Raw genomic sequence first — 18,926 nt, forward strand, 5'->3', positions numbered from 1 at the left:
GCGCGAAAATGCATAGAACTGTCGGCATCCTGGAGAAGTTCTCAGAAGGGGACGATTGGGAGGCCTTCATGGAGAGACTCAACCAATACTTTGTGGCCAACGAGCTGGAAGGGGACGAGAACGCCACCAAACGAAGGGCGATCCTCCTAACTGTCTGTGGGGCAACAACCTATGGCCTCATGAAGAATCTCCTGGCCCCGGCAAAACCAACAGAGAAATCCTATGAATTATTGTGTACACTGGCCGGGAGCACCTAAATCCTAAGGAAAGCGTTTTGATGGCGAGATATCGGTTCTACATGTGTCAACGATCGGAGGGCCAGGAAGTGGCGAGCTATGTCGCCGAACTAAGGCGCCTCGCAGGACATTGTGAGTTTGAGGGATTCCTAGAATAAATGCTCAGAGACTTTATCGTACTGGGCATCGGACATGAGACAATCCTTCGCAAACTGTTGACTGTAGAAACTATGAACCTGAGTAAAGCCATAACGATAGCCCAGGCATTTATGTCCACCAGTGACAACACTAAGCAGATTTCGCAGAACAAAGAAGTTTCGGCCAGTACTGTGCATAAAGTAACGTCGGTTTTGAGCAGAAATGTACATGGCAGAACATACACGCCGGCTGCTGTGGCCCGACCTCAATTGACCCAGAGTCCGCCATCATCTGTTAATGCGAGGCAGTTAACACCCTGTTGGCGCTGCGGAGGTGATCATCGGCCCCATCAATGCCGCTTTAAGCACTATGCGTGCAATGGTTGCAGAACAATGGGACACCTCCAACGAATGTGCAGGCAAGCAGCAAATCCTGCAAACCACCACGTTGCAGAGGAAGATCGATCCACAGTGGATCAGACTGAATTGGAAACTCGTACTGAGGAGGCTGAAGTGTACGGGGTACACACGTTCACAATGAAATGCCCACCTATTATGTTGAAAGTTGAACTGAACGGCATTCCAGTATCTATGGAGCTGGACACGGGGGCAAGTCAATCCATAATGAGTAAAAAGGCCTTCAACAGGCTGTGGGGAAATAAGGCACACAGGCCCAAGCTCAGCCCCATTCACACTAAACTAAGGACATACACCAAGGAACTAATCCCAGTAATTGGCAGTGCTGATGGAGCGGTACACGAACTCCTGCTGTGGATTGTGCCAGGGGATGGCCCCACATTGTTTGGCAGAAGCTGGCTGGGGAAAATCCGCTGGAACTGGGACGACATCCGAGCGCTTTCGTCCGTCGACGACGCCTCATGCACCCAGGTTCTAAGCAAGTTCCCATCGTTATTCGAGTCAGGCATTGGAAGCTTTGCGGGGGCGAAAGTGCAGAACCATTTGGTTCCTGGTACGTGACCCATCCACCACAAGGCTCGAGCGGTACTGTACATGATGCGTGAAAAAGTGGAAATCGAGCTGGACAGGCTGCAACGCGAAGGCATCATCGCGCCAGTGGAATTCAACGACTGTGCCAGTCCAATTGTCCTGGTACTTAAGGAGGACAGTATGGTTAGAATTTGTGGGGACTATAAAGTGACGTTTAACTGTTTTTCGCTGCAGGACCAGTACCCGCTACCCAAGGCAGACGACCTATTTGCGACCCTGGCTGGAGGGAAGACGTTCACCAAGCTGGACCTGACCTCGGCCTACATGATGCAGGAGCTGGAGGAGTCTTTGAAAGCGTCACCTGCATCAACATGCACAAAGGTCTGTTTATCTACAACCAGTGCCCGTTCGGGCTTCAGTCGGCCGCAGCGATCTTCCCGCGGAACATGGCGAGCCTGCTACAGTCGCTTCCTTGCACAGTGGTCTTCCAGGACGACATACTGGCTACATGTCAGGACACCATTGAGCACTTGAAGAATCTGGAGGAGGTTCTTAGTCAGTTGGATCGCGTGGGGCTCAGATTGAAATGCTCGAAGTGCATTTTCCTAGCTCAGGATGTCGAATTCTTAGGAAGGAAAATCGCTGCAGATGGCATCAGACGCACCGACGCCAAGACGGAGGCCATCAAGAATGCACCCCGACCACAGAACGTGATGGAGCTGCATTTGTTCCTGGGACTCCTTAACTACTTTGATAATTTCCTACCTTGGTTAAGCACCCTGCTAGAACCCCTACATGCACTACTGCGCAAGGGAAACGACTGGTTATGGGGGAATTCACAAGAGACTGCCTTTAAGAAAGCCAGAAACTTATTGTGTTCTAACAAACTGCTTGTCCTATATAACCCATGTAAACGAATAGTGCTCCCTTGCGATGCGTCGTCATACGGGGTCGGGTGTGTGTTACAACAAGCTAATGAATCGGGGATTTTGCAACCGGTTGTGTATGCATCCAGGAGGCCGAAAGGCCGTACAGCATGGTTGAAAAAGAGGCTCTGGCGTGCGTTTACGGGGTAAAAAAAATGCACCAGTACTTATTTGGCCTCAAGTTCGAGCTGGAAACTGACCACAAGCCACTCATATCGCTATTCTCGGAGAGTAAAGGGATTAATACCAATGCCTCTGCCCGCATCCAAAGATGGGCGCTCACGCTGTCGGCATACAACTATGTAATCAGCCACAGACCGGGCACAGAGAACTGCGCAGATGCTCTCAGTCGGCTACCATTGCCCACCACCGGGGTGGAAATGGCACAGCCAGCGGACTTGCTCATGGTCATGGAGGCATTTGAGAACGAGAAGTCTCCCGTTAGGGCCCGCCAGATCAGGACCTGGACCAGCCAGGATCCGTTCCTGTCCTTGGTAAAAAACTGTGTTCTCCATGGGAGCTGATCCAGTGTCCCAGTGGAGATGCAGGAAGCAATTAAGCCATTCCACAGGTACAAAGATGAGTTGCCCAGCAGGCGGAGTGTCTTTTGTGGGGCAATCGCATGGTCTTGTCCAAGAAAGGCAGAGACACATTTATTTGCGAACTGCACAACACCCACCCAGGTATGGTAATAATGAAAGCCATAGCCAGATCTCACGTGTGATGGCATCGACTCAGATTTAGAGTCATGTGTGCGCCAGTGCAACGCTTGCTCTCAGCTGAGCAAATGCACCCAGAGAGGCACCGCAACTTTTGTGGTCATGGCCATTCAAACTGTGGTCGATGATCCATGTAGACTATATGGGGCCATTCCTCGGAAAAATGTTTTAGGTTGTCGTGGACGCTTACTCAAAATGGATTGAATGTGCAATAATGTCTGTAAGCACATCCACGGCCATCATTGAAAGCCTACGAGCCATGTTTGCCACGCACGGCTTGACTGATGTCCTAGTCAGCGACAAGGGGCTTGCTTCACCAGTGTTGAATTCAAAGAATTCATGACCTGCAACGGGATCAAACATGTCACATCTGCTCCGTTCAAGCCCGCATCCAACGGCCAGGCAGAACGGGCAGTTCAGACCATCAAGCAAAGCGAAATGTGTATTGGAAGGCCCCCTGCAGACCCGGTTGAAAGATAGAAACATAGAAACATAGAAAATAGGTGCAGGAGGAGGCCATTCGGCCTTTCGAGCCTGCACCACCATTCAATAAGATCATGGCTGATCATTCCCTCGGTACCCCTTTCCTGCTTTCTCTCCATATCCCTTGATCCCTTTAGCCATAAGGGCCATATCTAATTCCCTCTTGAATATATCCAATGAACTGGCATCAACAATTCTCTGCGGTAGGGAATTTCACAGGTTAACAACTCTCTGAGTGAAGAAGTTTCTCCTCATCTCAGTCCTAAATGGCCTACCACTTATCCTAAGACTGTGTCCCCTGATTTTGGACTTCCCCATCATCGGGAACATTCTTCCCGCATCTAACCTGTCCAGTCCCATCAGAATCTTATAAGATTCTATGAGATCCCCTCTCATCCTTCTAAAATCCAGTGTATAAAGGCCCAGTTGATCCAGTCTCTCCTCATATGTCAGTCCCGCCATCCCGGGAATCAGTTTGGTGAACCTTCGCTGCACTCCCTCAATAGCAAGAAGGTCCTTCCTCAGATTAGGAGACCAAAACTGAACACAATATTCCAGGTGAGACCTCACCAAGGCTCTGTACAACTGCAGTAAGACCTCCCTGCTCCTATACTCAAATCCCCTAGCTATGAATGCCAACATATCATTTGCCTTCTTCACCACCTGCTGTACCTGCATGCCAACTTTCAATGACTGATGAACCATGACACCCAGGTCTCGTTGCACCTCCCCCTTTCCTAATCTGCCGCCATTCAGATAATATTCTGTCTTCGCGTTTTTGCCCCCAACGTGGATAACCTCAGATTTATCCACATTATATTGCATCTGCCATGCATTTGCCCACTCACCTAATCTGTCCAAGTCACCCTGCAGCCTTTTAGGGTCCTCCTCACAGCTGACACCGCCACCCAGCTTAGTGTCATCTGAAAACTTGGAGATATTACACTCAATTCCTTCATCTAAATCATTAATGTATATTATAAAGAATTGGGGTCCCAGCACTGAGCCCTGCGGCACTCCACTAGTCACTGCCTGCTATTCTGAAAAGGACCCGTTTATCCCGACTCTCTGCTTCCTGTCTGCCAACCAGTTCTCTATCCAAGTCAGTACATTACCCCCAATACCATGTGCTTTGATTTTGCACAACAATCTCTTGCGTGAAACCTTGTCGAAAGCCTTTTGAAAGTCCAAATACACCACATCCACTGGTTCTCCCTTGTCCACTCTACTAGTTACATCCTCAAAAAATTCCAGAAGATTTGTCAACCATGATTTCCCCTTCATAAATCCATGCTGACTTGGACCGATCCTGTCATTGCTTTCCAAAGGCACTGCTATTTCATCTTTAATAATTGATTCCAACATTTTCCCCACTACTGATGTCAGGCTAACCAGTCTATAATTACCCATTTTCTCTCTCCCTCCTTTTTTAAACAGTGGTGTTACATTAGCTACCCTCCAGTCCATAGGAACTGATCCAGAGTTGATAGACTGTTGGAAAATGATCACCAATACATACACTCTTTCTATGGCCACTTCCTTAAGTACTCTGGGATGCAGACTATCAGGCCCGGGGATTTATCAGCCTTCAATCCCATCAATTTCCCGAACACAATTTCCCGCCTAATAAGGATATCCTTCAGTTCCTCATTCTCACGAGACCCTCGGTCCCCTAGTATTTCCGGAAGGTTATTTGTGTCTTCCTTCGTGAAAACAGAACCAAAGTATTTGTTTAACTTGTCCGCCATTTCTTTGTTCCCCATTATAAATTCACCTGAATCTGACTGCAAGGGACCTACGTTTGTCTTCACAAATCTTTTTCTGTTCACATATCTATAGAAGCTGAAGCAGTCACTTTTTATGTTTCCAGCAAGCTTCAACTCATACTCTATTTCCCCCCTTCTAATTAAACCCTTTGTCCTCATCTGCTGTATTACAAAATTCTCCCTGTCCTCAGGTTTGCTGCTTTTTCTGGCCTATTTATATGCCTCTTCCTTGGATTTAACACTATCCTTCATTTCCCTTGTTAGCCACGGTTGAGCCACCTTCCCCGTTTTATTTTTACTCCAGACAGGAATGTACAATTGTTGAAGTTCATCTATGTGATCTTTAAATGTTTGGCATTGCCTATCCACCGTCAACCCTTTAACAACAACTCGCCAGTCTATTCTAGCCAATTCACATCCCATATCATCGAAGTTACCTTTCCCCAAGTTCAGGACCCTAGTCTCTGAATTAACTGTGTCACACTCCATCTTAATAAAGAATTCTATCATATTATGGTCACTCTTCCCCAAGGGGCCTCGCACAACAAGATTATTAATTACTCCTTTCTCATTACACATCACCCAGTCTAGGATGGCCAGCCCTCTAGTTGGTTCCTCAACATATTGGTCCAGAAAACCATCCATAATACACTCCAGGAAATCTTCCTGCACCGTATTGTTACCAATTTGGTTAGCCCAATCTATATGTAGATTGAAGTCGCCCATGATAACTGCTGCACCTTTATTGCACGCAGCCCTAATTTCTTGTTTGATGCTGTCCCCAACCTCACTACTACTGTTTGGTGGTCTGTACGCAACTCCTACATGCATTTACTGCCCTTTGGTATTCCGTAGCTTCACCCATACAGATTTCACATCATCCAAGCTAATGTGCTTCCTTACTATTGCATTAATTTCCTTTTTAACCAGCAACGCCACTCCACCTACTTTTCCTTTCGGTCTATCCTTCCTAAATGTTGAATACCCCTGGATGTTGAGTTCCCAGCCTTGGTCACCCTGGAGACATGTCTCCGTGATGCCATTTACATCATATCCGTTAACTCCTATCTGCGCAGTTAATTCGTCCACCTTATTCCGAATACTCCTCGTATTGAGGCACAGAGTCTTCAGGCTTGTCTTTTTAACACTCTTTGCCCCTTTAGGATTTTGCTGTATTGTGGCCCTTTTTGCTTTTTGCCTTGGGTTTCTCTGCTCTCCATGTTTACTTTTTTTCTTTCTATCTTTTGCTTCTGCCCCCATTCTACTTCCCTCTGTCTCCCTGCATAGGTTCCCATCCCCCTGCCATATTAGTTTAACCCCTCCCCAACAGCACTAGCAAACACTCCCCCTGGGACTTTGGTTCCGGTCCTGCCCAGTTGCAGACCGTTCGGTTTGTACTGGTCCCACCTCCCCCAGAACCGGTTCCAATGTCCCAGGAATTTGAATCCCCCCCCTTCTGCACCACTCCTCAAGCCACGTATTCATCTGAGCTATCCTGCAATTCCTACTCTGACTAGCATGTGGTACTGGTAGCAATCCTGAGATTACTACTTTTGAGGTCCTACTTTTTAGTTTAGCTCCTAGCTCCCTAAATTCATCTTGTAGGACCTCATCCCGTTTTTTTACCTATATCGTTGGCACCTATATGCACCACGACAACTAGCTGTTTACCCTCCCCCTTCAAAATGTCCTGCACCCGCTCTGAGACATCCTTGACCCTTGCACCAGGGAGGCAACATACTGTAAAGTTCTGTCCCCTCGGCACAGATTCACATGAGGCATGTAGTGAAGTCAAGGTCACTCTGGACCTGCACCTTTATTTCACAGCTCTGGAATGCTGCACTTGCCTGAGACCTGTCCTTATATACCTGTCTCTTGCAAGTGCACCCCTGGTGGTAAGGTATGCTGGTGGTTACAGGTCATATCTTATAACAGTCATGTATAGCATGTTAAGATACAGTTATATATAATAATGTAAGATACATGACATCACCCTCCCCCAAGGTCTTATTGTCTTTATAGGTTCAGTCTCTCAGATGGTCTACGCTCTCGCGTGGAGTGTCTGAGTTGTGGTTCAGTTGTTTGCCTTGGTGTCTGTTTTTCTTTGGGTGTGGTTGCTGGTATCTCACCTGGGCTGTTTGTTTCGATTGATGTGATTGTTGTTGACCCGCCTGGGCTGTCTGTTGGGATTGCCCTTTCCTCAGGTTGCTCCCTCTGTCTGTCCACCAGGTGTGGTGCGAGTTCCACATTGTAGTCTGCCTCTGGTTCCGCAGTGTTGTTGGTAAATCTGCTTTTGCCTTGGTCCACATGCCTCCGGCAGGTTTTGCCATTGTCCATTTGTACTACCAGCAGCCTGTTTCCTTCCTTGGCCGTTACTGTCCCTGCAAGCCATTTGGGACCCCTGCCATAGTTTAGTACAAAAACTTTGTCCTCGATCTCATTCCATCTCCCCCTCGAATTTCTGTCATGGTACTCAGTCAGCTTATGGTGCTTTGCCTCAATGATTTCGTGCATGTCTGGGAGGATTAATGAGAGCCTTGTTTTTAAAGTCCTTTTCATCAACAGTTGCGCGGGGGGGATCCCAGTCAGTGAGTGCGGACGAGATCTGTATGCCAGCAGCAGTCGCTACAGGCGACCCTGCAGCGTGGGACCTTAGATTTTAAGCATGCCTTGTTTAATGATTTGCACTGCTCTCTCCGCCTGGACGTTGGAGGCCGGCTTGAACGGTGCCGTCTTGACGTGATTTATGCCGTGGTCAATTATAAAATCTTGGAATTCTGCGCTGGTGAAACACGGACCATTGTCACTGACCAATATTTCAGGGATTCCGTGCGTTGCAACCATGGTTGCGAGGCTCTCCACAGTGGTGGAGGTTGTGCTCGAGTTTAAAATGGTGCATTCGATCCACTTTGAAAATGCATCTACAACTACGAGGAACATTTTGCCCATGAATGGCCCCGCATAGTCCATGTGCACCCGCGACCATGGTTTGGTAGGTCAGGGCCAGGGGCTCAGGGGAGCCTCCCTGGGGGCATGGCTGAGTTGGGCACAAATGGTGCACCTTCGGACACAGAGCTCCAAGTCCGCGTCAATACCAGGCTACCAGACGTGGGATCTGGCTATGGCCTTCATGAGAACGATCCCCGGGTGCTCGCGGTGGAGCTCCCGGACAAATGCCTCTCTGCCTCGCAGAGGCATGACTACTTGGCTGCCCCACATCACGCAGTCTGCTTGTAGTGATAGCTCATGCATGCGCCTGTGAAAGGGTTTTAATTCCTCGGGGCAGTCATCGCGAGCCTCTGCCCAGTCACCGGTTAGAACACATCTTTTTACTCAGGATAACGTGGGGTCGCTGGCCGTCCAGGCTCTGATTTGGGGAGCTGTCATGGGCGAACCTGTGGACTCAAAGGCATTGATTGCCATGACTATCTCACAGTCCTGTTCGTCAGACCCTTCCGTGGTCGCCAGGGGTTGCCTGCTGAGCACGTCGGCACAGTTGTCTGTGCCTGGTCTGTGCCTTGTGGTATAGTCGTAGGACGCCAGCATGAGTGCCCACCGTTGAATTCGCGCCGAGGCCTTGACGTTTATTGCCTTGCTCTCGGATAGGAGGGACATGAGGGACTTGTGGTCGGTTTCTAACGCGAACTTGGCCCCGAAAAGGTATTGGTGCATCTTTTTGACACCATACACGCACACGAGCGCCTCCTTCTCGACCATTCCGTACCCGCGCTCCGCCCGCGAAAGTGACCTGGAGGCATAAGCTATCGGTTGTAATTTGCCCGCACTATTGACATGTTGCAAAACGCACCCGACCCCATATGCTGACGCATCGCATGTGAGAACTAGCTTTTTACCTGGATAAAAGAAAGTCAAAACACTGTTGGAACACAGAAGGTTGCGTGCCTTATTGAAGGCGCGTTCCTGGGCGTCCCCCCAAAACCAATCGCACCCCTTCCTGAGTAGCACGTGGAGAGGCTCCAGCAGCGTGCTTAAGTTCTGCATAAAGTTTCCAAAGTAATTGAGTAGCCCGAGAAAGACACGCAGTTCTGAGACATTCCGGGGCCTGGGTGCCAGGCGAATTGCTTCTGTTTTGGACTCTGTTGGGTGGATTCCAACAGCGGCAATCCTTCTGCCCAAAAATTCAACCTCGGGTGCGAGAAACAGGCACTTGGATTTCTTGACTCATAGGCCTACCTGATCCAACCGCTTTAGTACTTCCTCCAAATTACGGAGATGGGAGTCGGTGTCCCTGCCCATGATAAGTATGTCGTCTTGAAATACAACCGTCCCCAGGATGCACTTGAGCAGACTCTCCATGTTGCGCTGGAATATGGCAGCTGCCGACCTGATGCCGAATGGGCATCGATTGTACATGAAAAGGCCTCGAGGTGTGTTGATGGTGGTGAGTAGCTTGGATTCCTTGGTCAATTCTTGCATCATATACGCAGATGTGAGGTCTAGTTTTGAGAAAAGTTTACTTCCAGCCAATGTAGCAAATAAGTCCTCCGCTCTGGGCAGCGGGTAATGGTCCTGTAGGGAGACTCTGTTTATGCTAGATTTGTAGTCCCCACAGATTCATACGGATCCATCAGGCTTCATGACTGGGACGATGGGACTTGCCCAGTCGCTAAATTCCACAGGTGATATAATGCCTTCCCGCAGAAGCCCGTCTAGTTCGTGTTCAATCTTTTCCCTCATCACATAGGGTACAGCTCTGGCCTTGTGATGGACCGGTCTAGCATCCTGTGTGATGTAGATTTTGACTTTGGCCCCTTTGAAAGTGCCCACACCTGGCTGAAAGAGATGTTCAAATCGCTTTATAACTGTTGAGCAGGAGGTCCGTTCCTCTAATGACATGGCATGGACATCATCCCATTTCCAGTTTAGTTTTGCCAGCCAGCTTCTCCCCAGCAGTGCTCGGGGGTTTCCGGGGACAATCCACAGGGGAAGTCGGTTCACTGTCCCTTTGTGTGTGACAGAGAGCATGGCGCTGCCGAGGACTGGTACGATTTCTTTGGTATAGGTCCTTAGTGTGGTGTCGACCCTTGTGAGTTTTGGTCTGTCTCTTTTATGTGGCCACAGTTGTTCAAATTGTTGAGCGCCCATGAGAGATTGACTCGCTCCCGTATCCAGCTCCATGTTGACAGGTATCCCGTTGAGTAGGACCCTCATCATTATCGGAGACGTCCTGTTGTAGGAGCAGCGGCCATTGATCGTGTTGACCCACTGTACATCGGTGTCCCAGGTAGTGTCCCCACCATCTTCTGGTCCGCTTTCCGACCCATCCGATTCGTATACCAGCCGAGCTGCCATTTTTTTACACATGTGGGCCAAATGCCCTGTATATTCACAGTTCCTGCAAACAGCCTGCTGAAATCGACATCCCCTTATCGAGTGCCCACCCCCATACCTCCAGCACAGACTGCTTGCAAAGAATGAGCTGCGTCTGGCTGATCTCTCGTGAGCTTCTCTCAGTTTGTAGTTGATTGCTCGCATTGTGGGTTGATGAGGTGTGAACGGCCGTTCCTGTGGCCCTTGATGGCTTCTGGCGCCACTGCCTGCTATCGAGAGCCTGTTCTCCTGGTTTTGTCTGTGTGTGGGGGTAGCAGCTTGTTTAGTGCTGTGAACTTCTTGTTCCGATATTTCGTTAGTTGTCATACCTGCATTGTAAATCAACCTCGTTTCTTCTTCCCCTACCAAGAATGTCTGTGCAACCAGTGCTGCTGCCTCTAAGGTCAGGTTCTTGGTCTCTATGAGCTTTCGGAATATGCCTGTGTGGCCTATTCCTTCAATGAAAAAGTCTCTCAGCATTTCTCTCCTCAGTTCATCGGAGAACTCACATAAACTAGCCAACCTCCGAAGTTCTGCCACTAAGTCGGGTATGCTCTGGCCCACACAGCGTCTGTAGTTGTCGAACCTGTGTCTGGCCATGTGTAGGCTGCTCGTTGGCTTCAGGTGGTTTCTTACCAGTGTGCTCAATTCTTCAAACAACTTGCTTGCTGGTTTCTCGGGTGCCAGCAGATCCTTCATTAAAGTGTATGTTTTCGAGCCACAGCTGGTCAAGAGATGGGCTCTTCTCCTGTCTGCTTTGTCGTCTCCTAACCAGTCTTTGGTTTCAAAGCTTTGCTGGAGCCTTTCTATAAAGTCCTCCCAATTGTCTCCTGCATTGTACTTTTCATCTGATCCATTGTTCGCCATTCTGTGGATTCTGTAATCCCGTAACTCGTCGCCACTGTAAAGTCCTGTCCCCTCAGTACAGATTCACACGAGGCATGTAGTGAAGTAAAGGTCACTCTGGACCTGCACCTTTATTTCACAGCTCTGGAATGCTGCACTTGCCTGAGACCTGTCCTTATATACCTGTCTCTTGCACGTGCACCCCTGGTGGTAAGGTATGCTGGTGGTTACAGGTCATATCTTATTACAGTCATGTATAGCATGTTAGGATACAGTTATATATAATAATGTAAGATACATGACACATACCATCCTGGAGTCTCGATTGCGGCCGCAGAAACATCTATCTACTCCCCTTAAAATAGAATCCCCTATCACTATAGCTCTCCCACTCTCTTTCCTGCCCTCCTGTGCAGCAGAACCAACATGGTGCCATGGACTTGGCTGCTGCTGCCCTCTCCTGATGAGTCATCCCCCTCAACAGTACCTAAAGGGGACCCCTGCACTACCTTCCTTCCACTGCTCTTCCTGTTGGTCACCCATTACCTGTCTGGCTGTGTAACCTTTACCTGCGGTAAGACCAACTCACTAAACGTGGTATTCACTTCATTCTCAGCATCGTGGATGTCACAGAATGAATCCACCCACAGCTCCAGTACCACAATGCGGTCTGCCAGGAGCTGCAGCCGGATACACTTCCCTCATATGTCGTCGTCGGAGACACTGGAAGCGTCCCTGTCCTCCTCATAGTACAGGAGGAGCATAACATGTGTTCGAGCTCTCCTGCCATGACTAAACCGCTAGATTAACTTAATTTGGCAACAATAATGCTAAAGGTTACTTACTGATAAAGAGAAGAAAAAGAAAAAAACACTCACCAATCACCTAACTCCTTGGCTGTGACGTCACCTTTCGATTTCTTTCTACTTGCTCCGACGTCCCCGAACCTCTTGCTGTGACGTCACACTTCGTTTTCTTTTCCTCCCAGGTCGGGGAGTCAACACTGGTGGGGAAAACAAGACAAAGCAACACCTCCCGCTCCCACTTGCCCGAACTCTCCCACTTACCAAACTCTGACCTGCCGCTGCACTCCCGAGTAGTGCTCAGCTACCACACCAGACCCCACTCACTCACTGGGATTTCCCCAGCTGAGCTGCTCATGAAAAGGGCGCTTAAAACAAGGCTCTCACTTGTCCACCTTGATCTCCATGATCACGTGGAGGGCAAGCAACATCAACAAAGTGTGTACCATGACCGCACAAAGTTGACACGCGATATTGAGATCAATGATCCTGTATTTATGCTCAATTATGGACATGGTCCCAAGTGGCTCGCCAGCATGGTCACAGCCAACGAGGGGAGTAGGGTGTTTCAGGTCAAAATGACCAATGGACAAACGCACAGAAAACATTTGGACTAAGTCAAATTGCAGTTCATCAACAGCTATGAACAACCCGAAGAGGACCCCACCAACTTTGACCCTCCAACACACACACAAGTGACAACTGACATCATAGTCAACCATGAAACCGAACTCATCATCCCCAGCAGCCCAGCAAGGCCGGCTGCCCAACAGCCCAGTGAAGAACTGACCAATCCACCCTCACCAGCATTTGTACCGAGACGATCAACAAGGGAGCGCAAAGCCCCAGATCGTCTCAACTTGTAAGTAAGTGTACTGTTGACTTCACGGGGGAGAGATGTTATGTATCTAACCCTTTGTAATCTGCATCACACCTGACCACTAGAGGGTCTACCTGTTGGAGTCCCAAGGGATGCCAGCATCCCTTGGGAGCACAGTATAGCAGCAGGCCACCCACAAGGTACCTGCACTCTGGAATTGTAATAAAGGAGCTAAGGTCACACTTGCTCATTGCACACAGTACTCAGTCTAACCATTTATTATGAGTGTAACATTAATGACTTGGATGAAGGGACCGAGTGTAATGTAGCCGAGGTTTTTTGATGATATAAAGCTAGGTGGGAAAGCAAATTGTGAGGACGACACAAAAAATCTGCAAATCAATATAGATAGGCGAAGTGATTGGGCAAAAATTTGGCAGATGGAGTACAATGTGGGAAAATGTGAGGTTATCCACTTTGGCAGCAAAAATAGAAAAGCAAATTATAATTTAAATGTGTTGTGTATCTGTAAAGCATGCACTCCCATGTTCCGCCTCCAGGGAGTGCATCCCCTGAAGTCCCAAGGGATCCCAGCATCCCTTGGGAGCATTGTATATAAGCCGGCTCCGAAGGCCTGTTCCTCACTCTGGAGTGTCTTAATAAAGACTGAGGTCACTGTTACCTTAACCTCCCTGTGTGCAGTCTCATCTGTGTTAGGAACACAATAACTGGTGACGAGAATACAAATCCAACGGAAAGATGCAGCAAACTGTGGGCATCCTGGAGAAGTTCTCAGAGGATGAGGACTGGGAAGCCTATGTCGAACGGCTAGACCAGTACTTTGTAGCCAACGAGCTGGACGGAGAAGGAAGCGTTGCAAAAAGGAGAGCGGTCCTCCTCACGGTCTGCAGGGCACCGACCTACAGCCTCATGAAGAGCCTTCTAGCTTTGGTGAAACCCACAGATAAGTCGTATGAGGAGCTGTGTACACTGATTCGGGAGCATCTTAACCCGACGGAGAGTGTGCTGATGGTGAGGTATCGGTTCTACACGTGCCAGCGATCTGAAGGTCAGGAAGTGGCGAGCTACGTCGCCGAGCTAAGGTGACTTGGAGGACAATGTGAGTTTGATGGCTACCTGGAGCAAATGCTTAGAGACTTTGTTGTACTGGGCATTGGCCACGAGACCATCCTACAAAAACTTTTGACGGTAGAGACACCGACCCTCAGCAAGGCCATTGCGATAGCACAGGCGTTTATGTCCACCAGTGATAACACCAAGTAAATCTCTCCGCACACAAGTGCTCACAATGTTCATAAATTAACTGGATCCATTTTGCGAGCAGAAATGTACAGGGCAGAAACCATGAGTCTGCAGCTACCAGCAGGCCTCAGATGAACCAGATGACTCAGAATCCGCAACAAAGGATTAATGCAAGGCAATTCACACCTTGTTGGCGTTATGGAGGCTTCCATTCAGCCTATTTATGCCGCTTCAAAGGGTATGTTTGCAAGAGCTGTGGAACAATGGGGCAACTCCAATGAGCTTGCAGATGAGCTGCAAGCTCTGCAATACCTGCTAACCACCATGTGGCAGAGGAAGATCAGTCCATGGTGGATCAAAGCAATTTTGAACCTCAGAGAGAGGAGGCAGATGCTGAAGTACATGGGGTGCACACATTTTCAATGAAATGTCCACCTATAATGCTAAATGTAAAATTGAATGGCTTACCCATAGCCATGGAACTGGACATTGGCGCTAGCCAAGCCACCATGAGTAAAAAGATGTTTGTGAGACTGTGGTGCAACAAGGCACTCAGACCAGCCCTGAGCCCCATCCACACGAAACTGAGAATGTACACCGAAGAGCTTAACACTGTCCTAGGCAGCGCCATGGTCAAGGTCACCGACGAGGGCATGGTGCATGAACTGCCACTCTGGATTGTCCCAGTCGATGGCCCCACACTGCTTGGAAGGAGCTGGCTGGGCAAAATCCGCTGGAACTGGGATGACATCCGAGTGCTATCACATGTCGATGAGGCCTCATGTACCCAGGTTCTTAACAAATTCCCTTCCCTTTTTGAGCCAGGCATTGGAAACTTTTCAAGGGCGAAGGTGCGGATCCACTTGGTCCCAGAGGCACGACCCATCCACCACAAGGCGCGAGCGGTACCTCACATGATGAGGGAGAGAGTGGAAATCGAGCTGGACAGGCTGCAACGCGAGGGCATCATCTCCCCAGTGGAATTCAGTGAGTGGGCCAGCCCGATTGTTCCAGTACTCAAAAGTGATGGCACGGTCAGGATTTGTGGCGATTATAAAGTAACTATTAATCGTTTCTTGCTACAGGACCAATACCCGCTACCTAAGGCAGATGACCTATTTGCGACGCTGGCAGGTGGCAAGATGTTCACCAAGCTCGACCTGACTTTGGCCTACATGACGCAGGAGCTGGAGGAGTCTTCGAAGGGCCTCACCTGCATCAACACGTACAAGGGACTGTTCATCTACAACAGATGCCCATTTGGAATTTGGTCGGCTGCAGCGATCTTCCAGAGAAACATGGAGAGCCTACTCAAGTCGGTACCACACACGGTGGTTTTTCAGGACGACATGTTGGTCACGGGTCGGGACACTGTCGCACCGACAAAACCTGGAGGAGGTCCTCCAGCGACTGGATCACATAGGGCTGCGGCTGAAGAGGTCGAAATGCGTCTTCATGGCAACAGAAGTGGAGTTTTTGGGGAGAAAGATCGCAGCGGACAGCATTCTTCCCACAGACACCAAGACAGAGGCTATCAGGAACGTGCCCAGGCCACAGAACGTCACGGAGCTGTGGTTTTCCTGGGACTCCTCAACTATTTTGGTAACTTCCTACAGGTGTTAAGCACCCTCTTAGAGCCCCTACATGTGTTATTGTGTAAAGGTGAGAACTGAGTATGGGGAAAAACCAAGTAATTGCTTTTGAGAAAGCCAGAAACATTTTATGTTCCAACAAGTTGCTTGTATTGTATAACCCGTGTAAAAGACTTGTGCTAGCATGTGATGCATCGTTGTACAGAGTCGGGTGTGTATTACAACAAGCTAACGTTTGGGGGAGGTTGCAACCTGTTGCCTATGCCTCCAGGAGCTTGTCTAAGGCCGAGAGGGCCTACAGCATGATTGAGAAAGAGGCATTAGCTTGTGTGTTCAGGGTAAAGAAAATGCATCAGTACATGTTTGGCTCAAATTTGAGCTGGAAACCGATCACAAGTCCCTCATATCCCTGTTCGCTGAAAACAAGGGGATAAATACGAATGCCTCAGCGCGAGTGCCCACCTTTGTATGTGGGCTATCAGCATATTACTATACCATCCACCACAGGCCGAGAACTGTGCGGATGCTCTCAGTCGGCTACTACTGCCCACCACGGGGGTGGAAATGGCGCAGCCTGCAAACTTGTTGATGGTTGCGCAGCCCGCAGACTTGTTGATGGTCATGGAAGCGTTTGAAAATGATAAATCACCTGTCACAGCCCGCCAGATTAGGACTATGACCAGCCAAAATCCTTTGCTGTCCCTAGTAAAAAAACTGTTTACTGCATGGGAGCTGGGCCAGCATCCACGTTGAACTGCAAAAGCCAATCAAGCCATTCCAGCGGCAAAAGGACGAGCTGTCCATTCAGGCAGACCGTCTGTTGTGGGGTAACTGCATAGTGCTACCCAAAAAGGGCAGGGAGACGTTCATCTCTGATCTCCACAGCACACACCCGGGTATAGTAATGATGAAAGCGATAGCCAGATCCCATGTGTGGTGGCCCGGTATCGACTCTGACTTAGAGTCCTGTGTACGGCAATGCAGCGTGTGTACTCAGTTGGGCAAAGCGCCCAGAGAGGCACCAGTAAGTTTGTGGTCCTGGCCCTCCAGACCACGGTCGAGGATCCATGTCGACTATGCGGGCCCGTTTCTCGGTAAAATATTCCTGGTGGCGGTGGATACTTTTTCAAAATGGATTGTATGTGAAAGAATGGGAAGCACCATTGAAAGCCTGAGGGCCATGTTTGCCACTCACGGCCTGCCTGACATACTGGTCAGTGACAACGGGCCATGTTTCACCAGTGCCGAATTTAAAGAATTCATGATCTGTAATGGAATCAAACATGTCACCTCGGCCCCATTTAAACCAGCCTCCAATGGGCAGGCAGAGCGGGCAGTACAAACAATCAAACAGAGCCTTAAACGAGTCACAGAAGGCTCATTCCAAACCCGCCTGTCCCGAGTACTGCTCAGCTACTGCACGGGAACCCACTCGCTCACAGAGGTGCCCCCGACTGAGCTACTCATGAAAAGGACACTTAAAACCAGACTCTTGCTGGTTCACCCCAACCTGCATGATCAGGTGGAGAGCAGGCGGCAGCAACAAAATGTAAACGATGGTCGCGCCACTGTGTCATGGGAAATTGATCTGAATGACCCTGTGTATGTGCTAAACTATGGATATGGTCCCAAGTGGATCGCGGGCACGGTGATAGTAGGGTGTTTGTAGTCAAACTAGACAATGGACAAATTTGCAGAAAGCACCTGGACATAGAAACATAGAAACATAGAAAATAGGTGCAGGAGTAGGCCATTCGTCCCTTCGAGCCTGCACACCATTCAATGAGTTCATGGCTGAACATGCAACTTTAGTACCCCATTCCTGCTTTCTCGCCATACCCCTTGATCTCCCTAGTAGTAAGGACTACATCTAACTCCTTTTTGAATATATTTAGTGAATTGGCCTCAACAACTTTCTGTGGTAGAGAATTCCCACTCTCTGGGTGAAGAAGTTTCTCCTCATCTCGGTCCTAAATGGCTTACCCCTTATCCTTAGACTGTGACCCTTGGTTCTTTACTTCCCAAACGACGCTTCGGTTCACAGACTGTCCTGAACAACCCACAGCAGACACCACCTTTTTCGAGCCCACAACACACACCCAAAGGATCAACGACACCACCCCGGACCAGTAAATCGAACCCATCACGCCCAACAGCCCAGCAAGGCCAGGCTCACCCAGCAGCCCTGCAGGGCCAGCAGCACGCCAGCCCAGCGAGGGCACAGCCAATGCACCAGAACAGACATTTGTACCGAGGCGGTCCACCAAGGAAAGAAAGGCTCCTGACCGCCTCACCTTGTAAATAGTTTTCACTTTGACTTTGGGGGGGAGTGATGTTGTGTATCTGTAAAGCATACACTCCCATGTTCCGCCACCAGGGAGCGCATCCCCTGAAGTCCCAAGGGATCCCAGCATCCCTTGGGAGCACTGTATATAAGCTGGCCCCTAAGGCCTGTTCCTCAATCTCGAGTGTCTGAATAAAGACTGAGGTCACTGTTACTTCAACCTCCCTGTGTGCAGTCTCATCTGTGTTAGGAACACAACAAAATGTAGAAAAATTGCAAAGTTCTGCAGAACAGAGGGACCTGGGGGTCCTTGTGCATGAAACACAAAAAGTTAGTATGCAGGTACAGCAAGTAATCAGGAAGGCAAATGGAATGTTGGCCTTTATTGCAAGGGGGATAGATTATAAAAGAAGAGAAGTCCTGCTACAACTGTACCGGGTATTGGTGAGGCCAAACTGGAGTACTGCGTACAGTTTTGGTCTCTATTTTTAAGGAAGGATATTCTTGCATTGGAGACTGTTCAGAGAAGGTTCACTAGGTTGATTCCGGAGATGAGGGGGTTGACTTATGACGGTAGGTTGGGCCTATACTCATTGGAGTTCAGAAATATATAAGATAATGAGGGGGCTCGACAAGTTGGATGCAGAGAGGATATTTCCACTCATAGGGGAATCTAAAACAAGGGGGCATAGTCTCAGAATAAAGGGCCACCTATTTAAAACTGAGCTGAGGAGGAATTTCTTCTCCCTGAGGGTTGTAAATCTGTGGAATT

The sequence above is a fragment of the Pristiophorus japonicus genome, chromosome 3, assembly GCF_044704955.1.
Source record: "Pristiophorus japonicus isolate sPriJap1 chromosome 3, sPriJap1.hap1, whole genome shotgun sequence".
NCBI lineage: Eukaryota > Metazoa > Chordata > Chondrichthyes > Pristiophoridae > Pristiophorus > Pristiophorus japonicus.